This window comes from Oncorhynchus mykiss, chromosome 3, assembly GCF_013265735.2.
Source record: "Oncorhynchus mykiss isolate Arlee chromosome 3, USDA_OmykA_1.1, whole genome shotgun sequence".
In the NCBI taxonomy this organism is placed as follows: Eukaryota; Metazoa; Chordata; class Actinopteri; order Salmoniformes; family Salmonidae; genus Oncorhynchus; species Oncorhynchus mykiss.
In genome coordinates this window covers 80,335,958-80,355,852 of record NC_048567.1, presented here as the reverse complement: position 1 = coordinate 80,355,852, position 19,895 = coordinate 80,335,958, and positions in this window count along the sequence as shown.

Genomic DNA, 19,895 nt, shown 5'->3' with positions numbered 1-19,895 from the left:
GAAGATTGAACTACAAACGGGACATTCAAAACTGTAATATCTTATGATTCACGGAGTCGTGGCTGAACAACAACACTATCAACATACAGATGGCTGGTTATACGCTGTACCAGCAGGATAGAACAGTGGTGTGGTGTTGATGTGAGTCATGACCAGCCTTTCAAATAACCCCCCTGTATATAGTCTCGCTATTGTTATTTTACTGCCTCCAACCGCAAGGCACTAATGGTAAGACAAGAGGCCGCAGACTATGTATTTTTGTAAATAACAGCTGGTGCACGATATCGAAGGATGTCTCCAGCTATTGCTTGCCTGAGGTAGAGTATCTCATGATAAGCTGTAGACCACACTATCTACCTAGAGAGTTTTCATCTGTATTTTCGTAGCTGTTTTACATACCACCACAGACAGAGGCTGGCACTAAGACTGCATTGAATGAGCTGTATTCTGCCATTAGAAAACAACCAAATGCTCACCCTAGTAGCCGGGGACTTTAATGCAGGGAAACATAAATCCGTTTTACCAAATTTCTATCAGCATGTTACATGTGCAACCAGAGGGAAATAATCTCTGGACCAACTTTACTCCACACACAGAGAAGCATACAAAGCTCTCCCACGCCCTCCATTTGGCAAATCTGACTATAATTATATTCCCCTGATTCCTGCTTACAAGCAAAAATTAAAGCAGGAAGCACCAGTGACTCAATCAATAAAAATATGATCAGATGAAGCAGATGACAAGCTACAAGATGTTTTGCTACCACAGACTGGAATATGTTCTGGGATTCCTCTGATGGCATTGAGGAGTACACCACATCAGTCATTGTCTGGATCGATGACGTCATCCCCACAGTGACCGTACGTACCCCAACCAGAAGCCATCGATTAACAGGCAACATCCACACTGAGCTAAAACGCTAGAGCTGACGCTTTCAAAGAGAGGGACTCTAACCCGGAAGCGTATAAGAAATCCCACTATGCCCTCCGACGAACCATCAAACAGGCAAACCGTCAATACAGGACTAAGATCGAATCGTACTTCACCGGCTCTGATGCTCATCGGATGTGGCAGGGCTTGAAAACCATTACAGACTACAAAGGGAAGCACAGTCGAGAGCTGCTCAGTGACACGAGGCTACCAGAGGAGCTAAACTACTTCTATGCTCGCTTCGAGGCAAATAACACTGAAACATGCATGAGAGAGCACTAGCTGTTCCGGAAGACTGTGTGATCACAATCTCCTCAGCCGATGTGAGTAAGACCTTTAAACAGGTCAACATTCACAAGGCCGCGGGGCCAGACGGATTACCAGGACGTGTACTGCGAGCGTGCATTGACCAACTGACAAGTGTCTTCACTGACATTTTCAACCTCTCCCTGCAATACACAGACCACCATAGTTCCTGTGCCCAAGAACACTAAGGTAACCTGCCTAAATGACTACCGCCCTGTTGCACTCGCGTCTGTAGCCATGAAGTGCTTTGAAAGGCCGGTCATGGCTTACATCAACACCATTATCCCAGAAACCATAGACCCGCCCCAATTTGCATACCGCCCCAACAGATCCGCAGATGATGCAATCTCTATTTCACTCCACGCTGCCCTTTCCCACCCGGACAGAGAACGCTATTCATTGGCTACAGCTCAGCGTTCAACACATCCGCCACGCTGATCCTCATCACAGTGGTTCCTCAGGGGTGCGTGCTCAGTCCCCTCCTGGACTCCCTGTTCAGTCATGACTGCACGGCCAGGCACAACTCCAACACCATCATTAAGATTGCTGATGACACAACAGTGGTATGTATGCCTGATCACCGACATTGATGAGACAGCCTATCGGGAGGAGGTCAGAGACCTGGACGTGTGGTGCCAGGCAAAGACCTCTACCCCAACGTGATCAAGACAAACGAGATGATTGTGGACTACAGGAAAAAGAGGACCGAGCACGCCCCCATTCTCATCAATGGGGCTGTAGAGGTGCAGGTTGAGAGCTTCAAGTTCCTTGGTGTCCACATCACCAACAAACTAACATGGTCCAAGAACACCAAGACAGTCAGAAAGAGGGCACAACAATACCTATTCCCCCTCAGGAGACTGAAAAGATTTGGCATAGGTCCTCAGATCCTCAAAATGTTCTACAGCTGCGCAATCAAGAGCCACCTGACTGTTTGTATCACTGCCCGATATTGCAACTGTCTGGCCTCCGACCGCAAGGCATTACAGAGTGTAGTATGAACGGCCCAGTACATCACTGGGGCCAAGCTTCCTGAAATCCAGGACCTCTATACCAGGCAGTGTCAGAGGAAGGCCTTACAAATTGTCAAAGACTCTAACCACCCTAGTCATAGACTGTTCTCTCTGCTACCACACGGCAAGAGGTACTGGAGCGCCAAGTTTAGGTCCAAGAGGCTTCCGAACAGCTTCAACCCCCAAGCCTTAAGACTCCTGAACATCTAATCAAATGGATACCCTGACAATTTGCATTGCCCCCCCCCCCCTCTTTTACACCACTGCTACTCTCTGTTGTTATCATCTATGCATTGTCACTTTAATAACTCTACCTACATGTACATATTACCTTAACTAACTGCTGCCATTACACATTGACTCTGTACCGGGAGTGGCACCGGTTAGATGAGGTAATATGGAGATTGCATCATAAATAGAGGTTGCATCATCTGCGGATCTGTTGGGGCGGTATGCAAATTGGGGTGGGTCTAGGGTTTCTGGGATAATGGTGTTGATGTGAGTCATGACCAGCCTTTCAAATAACCCCTCTGTATATAGTCTCGCTATTGTTATTTTACTGCCTCCAACCGCAAGGCACTAATTGACTCTGTACCGGTACCCCCTGTATATAGCCTCCACATTGACTCTGTATCGGTACCCCCTGTATATAGCCTCCACATTGACTCTGTATCGGTACCCCCTGTATATAGCCTCCACATTGACTCTGTACCAGTACCCCCTGTATATAGCCTCCACATTGACTCTGTAGCAATACCCCCTGTATATAGTCTCCACATTGACTCTGTACCAGTACCTCCTGTATATAGCCTCCACATTGACTCTGTACCAGTACCCCCTGTATATAGCCTCCACATTGACTCTGTACCGTAACACCCTGTATATAGCCTCCACATTGACTCTGTACCGTAACACCCTGTATATAGCCTCCACATTGACTCTGTACCAGTACCCCCTGTATATAGCCTCCACATTGACTCTGTATCGGTACCCCCTGTATATAGCCTCCACATTGACTCTGTACCAGTACCCCCTGTATATAGCCTCCACATTGACTCTGTACCAATACCCCCTGTATATAGTCTCCACATTGACTCTGTACCGTAATACCCTGTATATAGCCTCCACATTGACTCTGTACCAGTACCCCCTGAATATAGCCTCCACATTGACTCTGTACCGTAATACCCCCCTGTATATAGTCTCCACATTGACTCTGTACCAGTACCCCCTTTATATAGCCTCCACGTTGACACAGTACCAGTTCCCCCTGTATATAGTCTCCACATTGACTCTGTACCAATACCCACTGTATATAGCCTCCACATTGACTCTGTACCAATACCTCCTGTATATAGCCTCCACATTGACTCTGTACCAGTACCCCCTGTATATAGCCTCCACATTGACTCTGTACCAATACCCCCTGTATATAGTCTCCACATTGACTCTGTACCAGTACCTCCTGTATATAGCCTCCACATTGACTCTGTACCAGTACCCCCTGTATATAGCCTCCACATTGACTCTGTACCAGTACCTCCTGTATATAGCCTCCACATTGACTCTGTACCAGTACCCCCTGTATATAGCCTCCACATTGACTCTGTACCAGTACCCCCTGTATATATCCTCCACATTGACTCTGTACCAGTACCTCCTGTATATAGCCTCCACATTGACTCTGTACCAGTACCCCCTGTATATAGCCTCCACATTGACTCTGTACCAGTACCCCCTGTATATAGCCTCCACATTGACTCTGTACCAGTACCCCCTGTATATAGCCTCCACATTGACTCTGTACCGTAACACCCTGTATATAGCCTCCACATTGACTCTGTACCTGTACCCCCTGTATATAGCCTCCACATTGACTCTGTACCGGTACTTCCTGTATATAGCCTCCACATTGACTCTGTACCAGTACCCCCTGTATATAGCCTCCACATTGACTCTGTACCAGTACCCCCTGTATATATCCTCCACATTGACTCTGTACCGTACACCCTGTATATAGCCTCCACATTGACTCTGTACCAGTACCCCCTGTATATAGCCTCCACATTGACTCTGTACCAATACCCCCTGTATATAGTCTCCACATTGACTCTGTACCAGTACCTCCTGTATATAGCCTCCACATTGACTCTGTACCAGTACCCCCTGTATATAGCCTCCACATTGACTCTGTACCGTAACACCCTGTATATAGCCTCCACATTGACTCTGTACCAGTACCCCCTGTATATAGCCTCCACATTGACTCTGTACCAGTACCCCCTGTATATAGCCTCCACATTGACTCTGTACCGTAACACCCTGTATATAGCCTCCACATTGACTCTGTACCAGTACCCCCTGTATATAGCCTCCACATTGACTCTGTACCGGTACTTCCTGTATATAGCCTCCACATTGACTCTGTACCAGTACCCCCTGTATATAGCCTCCACATTGACTCTGTACCAGTACCCCCTGTATATATCCTCCACATTGACTCTGTACCGTAACACCCTGTATATAGCCTCCACATTGACTCTGTACCAGTACCCCCTGTATATAGCCTCCACATTGACTCTGTATCGGTACCCCCTGTATATAGCCTCCACATTGACTCTGTATCGGTACCCCCTGTATATAGCCTCCACATTGACTCTGTACCAGTACCCCCTGTATATAGCCTCCACATTGACTCTGTAGCAATACCCCCTGTATATAGTCTCCACATTGACTCTGTACCAGTACCTCCTGTATATAGCCTCCACATTGACTCTGTACCAGTACCCCCTGTATATAGCCTCCACATTGACTCTGTACCGTAACACCCTGTATATAGCCTCCACATTGACTCTGTACCGTAATACCCTGTATATAGCCTCCACATTGACTCTGTACGGTAACACCCTGTATATAGCCTCCACATTGACTCTGTACCGTAATACCCTGTATATAGCCTCCACATTGACTTTGTACCGTAACACCCTGTATATTGCCTCCACATTGACTCTGTACCGTAATACCCTGTATATAGCCTCCACATTGACTCTGTACCGTAACACCCTGTATATAGCCTCCACATTGACTCTGTACTGGTACCCCCTGTATATAGCCTCCACATTGACTCTGTACCGTAACACCCTGTATATATCCTCCACATTGACTCTGTACCGTAATACCCTGTATATATCCTCCACATTGACTCTGTACCGTAACACCCTGTATATAGCCTCCACATTGACTCTGTACCGTAATACCCTGTATATAGCCTCCACATTGACTCTGTACCTGTACCCCCTGTATATAGCCTCCACATTGACTCTGTACCTGTACCCCCTGTATATAGCCTCCACATTGACTCTGTACCGTAACACCCTGTATATAGCCTCCACATCGACTCTATACCGTAACACCCTGTATATAGCCTCCACATTGACTCTGTACCGTAATACCCTGTATATAGCCTCCACATTGAGTCTGTACCGTAATACCCTTTATATAGCCTCCACATTGACTCTGTACCGTAATACCCTGTATATAGCCTCCACATTGACTCTGTACCGTAACACCCTGTATATAGCCTCCACATTGACTCTGTACCGTAATACCCTGTATATAGCCTCCACATTGACTCTGTACCGTAATACCCTGTATATATCCTCCACATTGACTCTGTACCGTAATACCCTGTATATAGCCTCCACATTGACTCTGTACCGTAATACCCTGTATATAGCCTCCACATTGACTCTGTACCGTAACACCCTGTATATAGCCTCCACATTGACTCTGTACCGTAACACCCTGTATATAGCCTCCACATTGTTATTTTACTGCTGCTCTTTAACCACTTGTTACGTTTATTTCTTATTCTTATCCGTATTTTTGTTAACTGCGTTGTTGGTTAGGGGCTCGTAAGTACGCATTTCACTGTTGTATTCAGGCACACGTGACTAATAAAATGTTATTTTATTTGAATACTTTGTAGATGCACCTTTGGCAGCGATTAAATTTGTGAGTCTTTCTGGGTAAGTCTCTGAGAGCTTTCCACACCTGAATTGCCGATTAATCTTTCCAAAATCTGTCACGCTCTGTTGAATTGATTGTTGATCATTGTTAGATAACCCTTTTCAGGTCTTGCCATAGATTTCAGTCAAAAAACGTAACTCATCCACTCAAGGACATTCACTGTCTTCTTGGTAAACAACTCCAGTGTAGATTTGGCTTTATGTTTTTATGTTTTCGCCCAATTTTTCAGTTTTTGATTTGTTAAAAAAGTTTGAAATGTCCAATAAATGTCGTTCCACTTCATGATTGTGTCCAACTTGTTGTTGATTCTTCACAAAAAAATACAGTTTTATATCTTTATGTTTGAAGCCTGAAATGTGGCAAAAGGTCGCAAAGTTCAAGGGGGCCAAATACTTTCGCAAGGCACTGTATTTATAGATATACAACTGTTTTTTTGCACCCACCATGCGTCATGTCCTCAATGGTCATGTGAGATGAAATGTGTTTTGGGAAGTTTTTGACCTGACGAAGATCCGTTTCGAATCGAAACGTAGTCAAGAAAGCGGTGAATTGGGAGCAGTGGGCGGGCCTTCCTGTTCAATACCAGTATTCCTGTTCAATACTAGTATTCCTGTTCAATACTAGTATTCTGTATTAGCCCAGCACCTATGTTTAAGGATGTGCGTATGACCACAAACTTTTCTACAGATAGAAATGAGACTAAACCAGATTTTCCTCTAGGATTTTGCCTGTGCTTAGTTCTATTCCGTTTCTTTTTTTCCTGAAAAACTCCCCAGTCCTTAACGATTACAAGAATACACATAACATGATGCAGCCACCACTATGCTTAAAAATGATTGGTACTCAGTAATGTGTTGTACTGTATTGGATTTGCCAGACCGCTCATTTACATATGCCCTTGAAGACTCACTTTAACATGCATTGGCCGATCAAAACCTAATATGGGCGTGACTATAATAACAAGGCTTATAAAAGGGCAATGGGTTTCACTGAATTTCAGACAGACATCAAATGTTCTGCATCATAACACTGTCATAACCCTATCATAACATCGTAATAGGTCCACTATTATTCTGCATTATAAGGTATCAGGCTGTGGGTGGGTGTGAGCTGTCATAAGCTGTCATAAGGCTAGAAAATACAGCAATATCTTTGTCATAACACGATCATGACATATTTATGTCCGTTTATGACATGTGTTATGAACCTTTATGACATGTGTTATGAACCTTTATGACATGTGTTATGAACCTTTATGACATGTTCAAAGAAATTGTTACCCAAAAGGTTGGCAAGCAATTCCCCCAATTACCAATAATAAAATGTACAGCATTGGACCAATCAGATCTCATTGTTAAGTATTACAGATCTGCGATTATTCTAAAGAAGTGCCTTTAATAATTGAAAACAGACCTCAGCTCTCTTGTTCAGAAAATACTTTCTCAGATTTAAAAAAAATACCAATGTTCAGTACATGGGCTAGTTTATCTGGACATTTTCTGACAAGTTATAAATAGTTATATGATGACAAGTTATAACTGGCTCTCTAAGGTATAAAATGACTGCCATGAGAAGAGTAAAACTGGTGATGCACTCTCCAATATTATTCTACTATTACAATATGCAATAATAAGTTGAAAGCCAGACTGAGTTAATAAAAATAAATGAACTCCTCCACCGACCGCCCCGCCCCACTGTTTGGAATGCACCAGAGGTGGGAAAAGTACCCCATTGTCCTACTTAAGTAAAGTCTAAAAGAATTTGGTTCTGTATATACTTAAGTATCAAAAGTAAAAGTAGAGTATGAATAATTTAAAATTCCTTATTTTAAGCAAAGCAGATACAACCATTTTCTTGTTTTTAAATGTATGGATAGCCAGGGTCACACTCCAACACTCAGACATAATTTACAAAAAATGCATGTCTGTTTAGTGAGTCCCCCAGATCAGAGGCAGAAGGGAGGACCATGTGTTGTCTTGATAAGTGCGCGAATTGGACCATTTTCCTGTCCTGCCAAGCTTTCAAAACATAACGAGTACTTTTGGGTTGTCAGGTAAAATGTATGGAGTAGAAAGTACATTATTTTCTTTAGGAATGTTGTGAAGTAAAAGTAAAAGTATACAAATATAAATAGTGAAGTACAGATACCCAAACAGCGACTAAAGTACTATTTTAAAGTAGTTTTACTTAAGTACTGGAAATCACTGGAATAAACGTGGTCCATTATTTCTACAGTTTCATTTGGTTTTAGTCCTTTCAATGTAGATTGAGTTAACCCTGCCTTAGATGATAACAACACCACCTTCAATGGAACTGAACAGAGTTAAGGATTCTTAGGGGTTCATAAACTTTTTCAGCTAGAGACCCAAATTAGAAACTGACCGTCATCCCATGACCCAAATCATCCTCCAGCGACTCAAATTAGGAAGAAATAGTGTGCGATTATATATTTATTTTATATAACTTGCGACTCACCTCTCACTCGCTCACGGCCCACTTTGGATCCCGACCTATAGTTTAAGAAACCCTGATCTTGTCCATTTAAATGCACACTTACTTGGAAATCGTTGACACTTTCAGACAAGCAGGCTGTGTGTTGAGTCAGGGTCACAGAGCAGTATAGGTCTACAGCTTGAGTCAGGGTCACAGAGCAGTATAGGTCTACAGCTTGAGTCAGGGTCACAGAGCAGTATAGGTCTACAGCTTGAGTCAGGGTCACAGAGCAGTATAGGTCTACAGCTTGAGTCAGGGTCACAGAGCAGTATAGGTCTACAGCTTGACTCAGGGTCACAGAGCAGTATAGGTCTACAGCTTGAGTCAGGGTCACAGAGCAGTATAGGTCTACAGCTTGAGTCAGGGTCACAGAGCAGTATAGGTCTACAGCTTGACTCAGGGTCACAGAGCAGTATAGGTCTACAGCCTGAGTCAGGGTCACAGAGCAGTATAGGTCTACAGCTTGAGTCAGGGTCACAGAGCAGTATAGGTCTACAGCTTGAGTCAGGGTCACAGAGCAGTATAGGTCTACAGCTTGAGTCAGGGTCACAGAGCAGTATAGGACTACAGCTTGAGTCAGGGTCACAGAGCAGTATAGGTCTACAGCTTGAGTCAGGGTCACAGAGCAGTATAGGTCTACAGCTTGAGTCAGGGTCACAGAGCAGTATAGGTCTACAGCTTGAGTCAGGGTCACAGAGCAGTATAGGTCTACAGCTTGAGTCAGGGTCACAGAGCAGTATAGGTCTACAGCTTGAGTCAGGGTCACAGAGCAGTATAGGACTACAGCTTGAGTCAGGGTCACAGAGCAGTATAGGTCTACAGCTTGAGTCAGGGTCACAGAGCAGTATAGGTCTACAGCTTGAGTCTATCACCTTTCATGTAAAGCAAAATGAAAGTGAAACGTTTTGATGGTCCATTCTGGGAAATCATACCGTTTATTCTGAATCTGTTACACAGTGCCTAATCACATCTCAGATACAACCTCATTGGTTCTTAAGGGTCACATGATTTCCCAGAAAGTAAAATGAAGTCCAGGTAGTTTCTCAAAGTGCATACTAACACAGCAAAATGAAAGTGAAAGTAAAACAATAAAACGGATGACATCCCACTGTAGACAACCTCATTGGTTCTTAAGGGTCACATGATTTCACAGCCTATCCTATGGATTGTGTCCCCATGAAAGGGGATATCTCCTCAGTGACACTCACAGGACACAACTGTGTAGAGTTTACACAAATTCTAGCATTTTAGCTGCAGGACTTTGTGAGAAATCAGTTCACTACACAGCCTAATGTGCATATTGAACATACAGATTGGACTGTACAGTGTAGAGATTGCACTCCCATGAACTGGGTATCAGCCTATTCAGTGACACTCACAGAACTATGTACAGTTTACACACATATTAGCATCTTAGCTCCTATTGTGCCCCTCCCTCCACTTCACTACCCTTTTTTTAATACCTTTATTTAACTAGGCAAGTCAAATTCTTATTTTCAATGACAGCCTAAGAACAGTGGGTTAACTGCCTGTTCAGAGGCAGAACGACAGATGTCAGCTCGGGGGTTTGAACTTGCAACCTTCCGGTTACTAGTCCAACACTCTAACCACTAGGCTACCCCTGCCGCCCCATTAAATGGGGCTCTGTTGTTTCATCGCCCCCAAATGAAAAGCCCTATACATATTGACCAACTACGGTTTGGACCCTATCGTGCAGAATAGGACGGTTGGAGTTCATCGGTCCCCAGTGCAGTGGTGGTGAGTAAAATGGTAGCTAGACCGTAGACTGATGGTTATGTATCTGGTTGTGTATATTTGAACAGTTGTATTAAAAAAAAACCTGGTTTGATAAATTCCCAAGCCAAGGAGATACAACTAGTAGAGTCATTTTGGCTGTGAAGTGCATTAGCAGATAGCTTAGTTATTTCTATACAACAAAATGCAATTGACCACTTGGCTGTCTATTATACCTCCCAGTCACAATCTCATAAGATTGCCTGCTGTAGTTGTTCGAGAGATGTCAAGTTCGCAGCCAAACCTGCAGAATAGAGAGAACCAGCAAGGGGGCAATCATCAGCATCATCTGTGTGTTTGTGACTGAACCGGTCTCTTTTAATGAGGGGCCAGGAGCTGATCTACACTGATATACCCATCAATGGGGCTCTGGCCAAAGACTTCACCTCCAGCCTCACCAAGGGTCGTCGATGGGGAGATCATAATCGGGTAGGTTTTTATCTGACCTGTTCAATCTTCAACATAGTACCTGTTTGTGTGTCAGATTTCACCTATCCTAACTGCCATTGGTAATAGAACAGTGACTATGTGTGTATGTGTTCACAGAAACATGTATTGAGCCAGCACATGGAGACTTGCAAGATGATGTGATGAAGTTCAGACTGTCTGACGAGCTTGAAACTGATGTCTCTGAATGGAGAGAGACCTGGCACTCTGACAGATAGGCTTGATACTGATGTCTCTGAATGGAGAGAGACCTGGCACTCTGACAGATAGGCTTGATACTGATGTCTCTGAATGGAGAGAGACCTGGCACTCTGACAGATAGGCTTGATACTGATGTCTCTGAATGGAGAGAGACCTGGCACTCTGACAGGCAGGCTTGATACTGATGTCTCTGAATGGAGAGAGACCTGGCACTCTGACAGGCAGGCTTGATACTGATGTCTCTGAATGGAGAGAGACCTGGCACTCTGACAGATAGGCTTGATACTGATGTCTCTGAATGGAGAGAGACCTGGCACTCTGACAGATAGGCTTGAAACTGATGTCTCTGAATGGAGAGAGACCTGGCACTCTGACAGATAGGCTTGATACTGATGTCTCTGAATGGAGAGAGACCTGGCACTCTTGACAGGCAGGCTTGATACTGATGTCTCTGAATGGAGAGAGACCTGGCACTCTGACAGATAGGCTTGATACTGATGTCTCTGAATGGAGAGAGACCTGGCACTCTTGACAGGCAGGCTTGATACTGATGTCTCTGAATGGAGAGAGACCTGGCACTCTGACAGATAGGCTTGATACTGATGTCTCTGAATGGAGAGAGACCTGGCACTCTGACAGATAGGCTTGATACTGATGTCTCTGAATGGAGAGAGACCTGGCACTCTTGACAGGCAGGCTTGATACTGATGTCTCTGAATGGAGAGAGACCTGGCACTCTTGACAGGCAGGCTTGATACTGATGTCTCTGAATGGAGAGAGACCTGGCACTCTTGACAGGCAGGCTTGATACTGATGTCTCTGAATGGAGAGAGACCTGGCACTCTTGACAGGCAGGCTTGATACTGATGTCTCTGAATGGAGAGAGACCTGGCACTCTGACAGATAGGCTTGATACTGATGTCTCTGAATGGAGAGAGACCTGGCACTCTGACAGATAGGCTTGATACTGATGTCTCTGAATGGAGAGAGACCTGGCACTCTTGACAGGCAGGCTTGATACTGATGTCTCTGAATGGAGAGAGACCTGGCACTCTTGACAGGCAGGCTTGATACTGATGTCTCTGAATGGAGAGAGACCTGGCACTCTTGACAGGCAGGCTTGATACTGATGTCTCTGAATGGAGAGAGACCTGGCACTCTTGACAGGCAGGCTTGATACTGATGTCTCTGAATGGAGAGAGACCTGGCACTCTTGACAGGCAGGCTTGATACTGATGTCTCTGAATGGAGAGAGACCTGGCACTCTTGACAGGCAGGCTTGATACTGATGTCTCTGAATGGAGAGAGACCTGGCACTCTTGACAGGCAGGCTTGATACTGATGTCTCTGAATGGAGAGAGACCTGGCACTCTTGACAGATAGGCTTGATACTGATGTCTCTGAATGGAGAGAGACCTGGCACTCTTGACAGATAGGCTTGATACTGATGTCTCTGAATGGAGAGAGACCTGGCACTCTGACAGATAGGCTTGATACTGATGTCTCTGAATGGAGAGAGACCTGGCACTCTGACAGATAGGCTTGATACTGATGTCTCTGAATGGAGAGAGACCTGGCACTCTTGACAGGCAGGCTTGATACTGATGTCTCTGAATGGAGAGAGACCTGGCACTCTGACAGATAGGCTTGATACTGATGTCTCTGAATGGAGAGAGACCTGGCACTCTGACAGATAGGCTTGATACTGATGTCTCTGAATGGAGAGAGACCTGGCACTCTGACAGATAGGCTTGATACTGATGTCTCTGAATGGAGAGAGACCTGGCACTCTTGACAGGCAGGCTTGATACTGATGTCTCTGAATGGAGAGAGACCTGGCACTCTTGACAGGCAGGCTTGAAACTGATGTCTCTGAATGGAGAGAGACCTGGCACTCTGACAGATAGGCTTGATACTGATGTCTCTGAATGGAGAGAGACCTGGCACTCTTGACAGGCAGGCTTGATACTGATGTCTCTGAATGGAGAGAGACCTGGCACTCTGACAGATAGGCTTGATACTGATGTCTCTGAATGGAGAGAGACCTGGCACTCTTGACAGGCAGGCTTGAAACTGATGTCTCTGAATGGAGAGAGACCTGGCACTCTTGACAGGCAGGCTTGATACTGATGTCTCTGAATGGAGAGAGACCTGGCACTCTGACAGATAGGCTTGATACTGATGTCTCTGAATGGAGAGAGACCTGGCACTCTTGACAGGCAGGCTTGAAACTGATGTCTCTGAATGGAGAGAGACCTGGCACTCTGACAGATAGGCTTGATACTGATGTCTCTGAATGGAGAGAGACCTGGCACTTGGGATTCAAGAAACAACCAAATCAAACCACACCCCCACGCCAACTCATGTTTGGCTTCTGTCATGGTCGCCAGCATTTCTTGAGGAGCCAGCCAAAAGACAAGGACAAATCAGCAGGTTCAATAACCATTGATATTGAAAAAAAGAAAAATGACTAAGTTAGAAGTAGGGAGTGCGAAGCCGAGTGCCTTCTCTATCGGGCTCTACTAAGGTTTTCCAGCACACAACTTTGACCTACTACAGCAACTACGTTGGTCTATTGTACTGCAAACAATGTGTGGGCAGGTTGTTTGGGATTCAAACCTTCTCAAAGAGCCGAATTCATACTCTTCAGTTGAATATTGAACTTTACGGTGTCCTGCTATTAAACTAATATACAGTATCTATACATCATTAGGATGTATGCATTAGTGTATCTACAGGCCTATTGTAAATGTGTATAATAGTAGCATCACCATCTTTACTGCAAAAATAAATACAAATATCTTTATTAGAACATTTGAAAGGAAAAATGTTTTTCCCTAATTTTCCAAAGTTTGGTTTTGGAATATGTTGGGAGCTGCAAAGATCTATGTATAGACGTTAATGAACCATCAGTACTGTACAGTACTGTGGGAGTTGGACATGAATGAATTTGCAAAAGCAAAATTTAATTAATCAATGATAATGATTAATCATACCTGGATAGGCTATCTGGGAATTAAACTTTATAATTAACCTGGGAAGTTGGTTCATCTGGGTTACTATTGCAAAGTTTAAGATGTCTCGTTTAATTGGAAGAACCTAGAAAGATATGTTCGACAATTTAAATCCATATATTGAATGAGACGACGATACCCAAGTTATTGAGATTGCTGGATTATCATAAAGATAATGTCAGGTACATTTACCACTATGGTACACTTTCCCCTCGGGTCAAAGCCATATGGGATTCCCACTGGAGGCGGGACTGATTGATTGTGCTTTGCAAAAGCAGATTTTACTGATTGATCAAATGTAATGAATAATCAAACCTGTATAGCTTATCTGGGAATTAAACTTTAAATTAACCTGAGAGCTTTGCTTAATCGAAGTTAATGTGGAAAAAGTTCATATTGTCTCATTGTAGAAGCCCAATCAATTTGCATATTATTAAAAATAATTTATTTACTAATTGTAAGTAATTCACAGAAATGCATCACACAAACAGTAGATGGTTACAAGGAAATAATAGCGGAGCTTCCCTAGTGGGATAAACCGGCATCGCGGCTTGGTGTACAAAAGGGAAGTGGGGGTCGACTTGAGATAAAACAACACACAGTTGATAATTATAACAATTGAAATGCTAATCCTTTGCACATGAACGCTCACTCATTCAGGAATAATTGCAATCAATATATATATTTATATATATACACAGTGGGGCAAAAAAATAGTTAGTCAGCCACCAATTGTGCAAGTTCTCCTACTTAAAAAGATGAGAGAGGCCTGTAATTTTCATCATAGGTACACTTCAACTATGACAGACAAAATGAGAAAAAAAACAGAAAATCACACTGTAGGATTTTTAATGAATTTATTTGCAAATGATGGTGGAAAATAAGTATTTGGTCAATAACAAAAGTTGATCTCAATACTTTGTTATATACCCTTTGTTGGCAATGACAGAGGTCAAACGTTTTCTGTAAGTCTTCACAAGGTTTTCACACACTGTTGCTGGTATTTTGGCCCATTCCTCCATGCAGATCTTTTTCTTCAAACTAAGCTGCTTACCTATTGCAGATGCAGTCTTCCCTGCCCGGTGCAGGTCTACAATTTTGTTCCTGGTGTCCTTTGACAGCTCTTTGGTCTTGGCCATAGTGGAGTTTGGAGTGTGACTGTTTGAGGTTGTGGACAGGTGTCTTTTATACTGATAACAAGTTCAAACAGGTGCCATTAATACAGGTAACGAGTGGTGGACAGAGGAGCCTCTTAAAGAAGAAGTTACAGGTCTGTGAGAACCAGAAATCTTGCTTGTTTGTAGGTGACCAAATACTTATTTTCCACCATAATTAGGAAATAAATTCATAAAAAATCCTACAATGTGATTTTCTGGATTTTATTTTTCTAATTTTGTCTGTCATAGTTGAAGTGTACCTATGATGAAAATTACAGGCCTCTCTCATCTTTTTAAGTGGGAGAACTTGCACAATTGGTTGCTGACTAAATACTTTTTTGCCCCACTGTAAATCAATCAGGCTTTTAAGATTTCATATTAAAAGGTAGTTCAAAATTCAAAAGGCACTCGCATATCTGAGCTATCTTTTTCTCGGTGCATGGTAACAGTTGACTAAAATGTGAAAAAATAAGAAACCCACACACTGCTCTTGATAGTATCACTGATCTTTAATAGTATCACTGCTCTTGATAGTATCACTGATCTTGATAGTATCACTGCTCTTGATAGTATCACTGCTCTTGATAGTATCACTGCTCTTGATGGTATCACTGCTCTTGATAGTATCACTGCTCTTGATAGTATCACTGCTCTTGATGGTATCACTGCTCTTGATGGTATCACTGCTCTTGATAGTATCACTGCTCTTGATGGTATCACTGCTCTTGATGGTATCACTGCTCTTGATGGTATCACTGCTCTTGATAGTATCACTGCTCTTGATGGTATCACTGCTCTTGATAGTATCACTGCTCTTGATGGTATCACTGCTCTTGATGGTATCACTGCTCTTGATGGTATCACTGCTCTTGATGGTATCACTGCTCTTGATAGTATCACTGCTCTTGATGGTATCACTGCTCTTGATGGTATCACTGGTCTTGATAGTATCACTGCTCTTTATAGTATCACTGCTCTTTATAGTATCACTGCTCTTTATAGTATCACTGCTCTTTATAGTATCACTGCTCTTTATAGTATCACTGCTCTTTATAGTATCACTGCTCTTGATGGTATCACTGCTCTTTATAGTATCACTGCTCTTGATGGTATCACTGCTCTTTATAGTATCACTGCTCTTGATGGTATCACTGCTCTTTATAGTATCACTGCTCTTTATAGTATCACTGCTCTTGATGGTATCACTGCTCTTGATAGTATCACTGCTCTTTAATAGTATCACTGCTCATTATAGTATCACTGCTCTTGATAGTATCACTGCTCTTGATAGTATCACTGCTCTTTAATAGTATCACTGCTCATTATAGTATCACTGCTCTTTAATAGTATCACTGCTCATTATAGTATCACTGCTCTTTATAGTATCACTGCTCTTTATAGTATCACTGCTCTTTATAGTATCACTGCTCTTTATAGTATCACTGCTCTTGATGGTATCACTGCTCTTTATAGTATCACTGCTCTTTATAGTATCACTGCTCTTGATGGTATCACTGCTCTTTATAGTATCACTGCTCTTTATAGTATCACTGCTCTTGATGGTATCACTGCTCTTTAATAGTATCACTGCTCTTTATAGTATCACTGCTCATTATAGTATCACTGCTCTTGATGGTATCACTGCTCTTTAATAGTATCACTGCTCATTATAGTATCACTGCTCTTTATAGTATCACTGCTCTTTATAGTATCACTGCTCTTTATAGTATCACTGCTCATTATAGTATCACTGCTCTTGATGGTATCACTGCTCTTGATAGTATCACTGCTCTTGATAGTATCACTGCTCTTTAATAGTATCACTGCTCATTATAGTATCACTGCTCTTGATGGTATCACTGCTCTTGATAGTATCACTGCTCTTGATAGTATCACTGCTCTTTAATAGTATCACTGCTCATTATAGTATCACTGCTCTTGATGGTATCACTGCTCTTGATGGTATCACTGCTCTTGATAGTATCACTGCTCTTGATAGTATCACTGCTCTTGATGGTATCACTGCTCTTGATAGTATCACTGCTCTTGATAGTATCACTGCTCTTGATAGTATCACTGATCTTTAATAGTATCACTGCTCTTGATGGTATCACTGCTCTTTAATAAGCTTTATGTATGGCCATAGTCAGAGCTTTTGTACGTTTCTTAAATGAGCACCCTTATATAGCCCTAGCCCCACCCACATCCGATCCATGAATTTCATCAACATTAAAATAAAGTGTGTGCATAAAACGTATTAAACACTTCTGTTAAACCACAATGAGGACTTCGACCTACCAAGCAAGTTTTCAAAATTCTAAATCAAGAAAAACGTCAGAGTAATCTGGAATAGGGGCATAATGCATAATGCATGTTCACATTTACAACATAACATATATAGGCATTTCATCATTAAGACCTTTAGGGAATAATATCTGGATGGTGAAAATCCCAAAACATGCTCTTTTTCCCAGATTATTATTTATATCACCTCCCCTGTCTGATATCTAGACGTTCTCTATGGCACAAAATCGTAGAATTATCGTAGAAGTAGAATTATGTTTAGGTCATTAAAATGTACTGCGACTGGATAATCCCTGTCGTTTCTCCTAATTTAATTTATGTTCGCATATTCTCTGTTTGAGAGAACGAGAGGTTTTACCTACATAGCACAGCGCACATGGACATTTAATAATGTAGATAACATGGGTGGTGGAGCACGTAATAATGTCATTATTTTGAACCGTTTTCCTGTATGTGGGTGGTAGAAATATTCACTCTTCATGTTGTTGCACTGTGCGCAACACTCTGCATGTTAATCTGCCATTCGGAAGAGGGTGTAAAAGAGCCTGGCTGATTTTCTTTTGTGGCTGGCAGTTGGACAAATGTATCGAGTATATTGCGACCTCTCCTATATTCAATAAGTGGTGGATTCTTAAATTCAGCAGGCTGGGTCCGATGATAAAACATGTCAGTGTTTCTTGACCGCATCCTCCACTTTTCGCGAGGTCAAAGTATATGTGGTTGTGAACATTACACAGTGTTCTTTAGATCTAGTGGGTCTTTTTTTTGTTGTAGCAGTTCATCTCGTGTTTTCCCCGATGCCAAATGAAAAGCTCCATCCACACTTTATGGAGAGTAGCCACTTCTTAGAAACCTATTGCGCATCTCCGCTTCCCTTTTCAATGTAGTCCTCTCTGGAGTGGCATATACGGCGCAGTCTGAAGAACTGGCATCTTGGAAGTCCTGTTTTTAATGGCTCAGTTTGGAAGCTGTCCATCTGTTATAGAGTATTTCTGTCCGTTTATTTTCCATATAAATTTAATCTTGCAAAATAATTTAAACAGATCTACTTTAGTATCACATTGTTTGGTCTGTACATGTAGGTACAAAAGAGAGGCCCTTAGATAAGACAGACTTGCGCGTCAGTAAGCTCTTTTTTTGGAGAGGTTAATTACCGCGACCTGCTATAGCTCCGTGTCCATGGCCTGTGTTCCTGGTCCCCTTTTTGACCGTTTGTCTCTCCCACATCGTTTATTTTCTTTCGTGGATCCTTGTTGTGCTGCTGTCAGTAGGTAATTAGCTCTCAGTGGATACCTCTGTGTCTACGTTTCCATGTCCTCCCGCTGCTGTGTTTCTGCGTCCCCCGGTCAGTGGTGCCTGCCGAACGTTGGACTCTCGGTGTTCCCGTCCTTGAGCCTTCCCATGCGTACACCTGGTTGAGCTGGTAGTCCTCTGTGTCTCGCTGATATTTCTTGATCTTTTGTTGCTTGTAGGAAGTCTCAGTATTATTTATCTCACATCCCCTGCTTGATAGCTTAACTTTCTCTATGCCACAAAATCTTTAGGTAGAAATAATTTTCAGTTGGGGGCGATGAAACAACAGAGTGCCATTCAATGAAGGGAAGTGAATTGCACGGAGGGGCACAATAAGAGCTAAGATGCTAATATGTCTGTAAACTGTACATTTATTTCATTTTATTTTATTTTACCAGGCAAGTCAGTTAAAAACAAATTCTTATTTTCAATGACGGCCTAGGAACAGTGGGTTAACTGGTCTAGGAACAGTGGATTAACTGCCTGTTCAGGGACAGAACGACAGATTTGCACCTTGTCAGCTCGGGGTTTGAACTGGCAACCTTCCGGTCCAACTAGTCCAACGCCCTAACCACTAGGTTACCCTGCCGCCCCATAGTTCTGTGAGTGTCACTGAGTAGGCTGATACCCATTTCATGGGAGCACAATCTCTAGTTTACACTGTACAGTCCAATCTGTATGTTCAATATGTACATTAGGCTGTGTAGTGAGCTGATTTCTCACAAAGTCCTGCAGCTAAAACGCTAGAATTTGTGTAAACTCTACACAGTTGTGTCCTGTGAATGTCACTGAGGAGATATCCCATTTCACACAATCCATAGGATAGGCTGTGCAGTGTAAACATTTCCCCCATTGTAAAGTCTATTACATCCACAGTGGGATGTCATCCATTTTATTGTGTCTATCTGTGTATG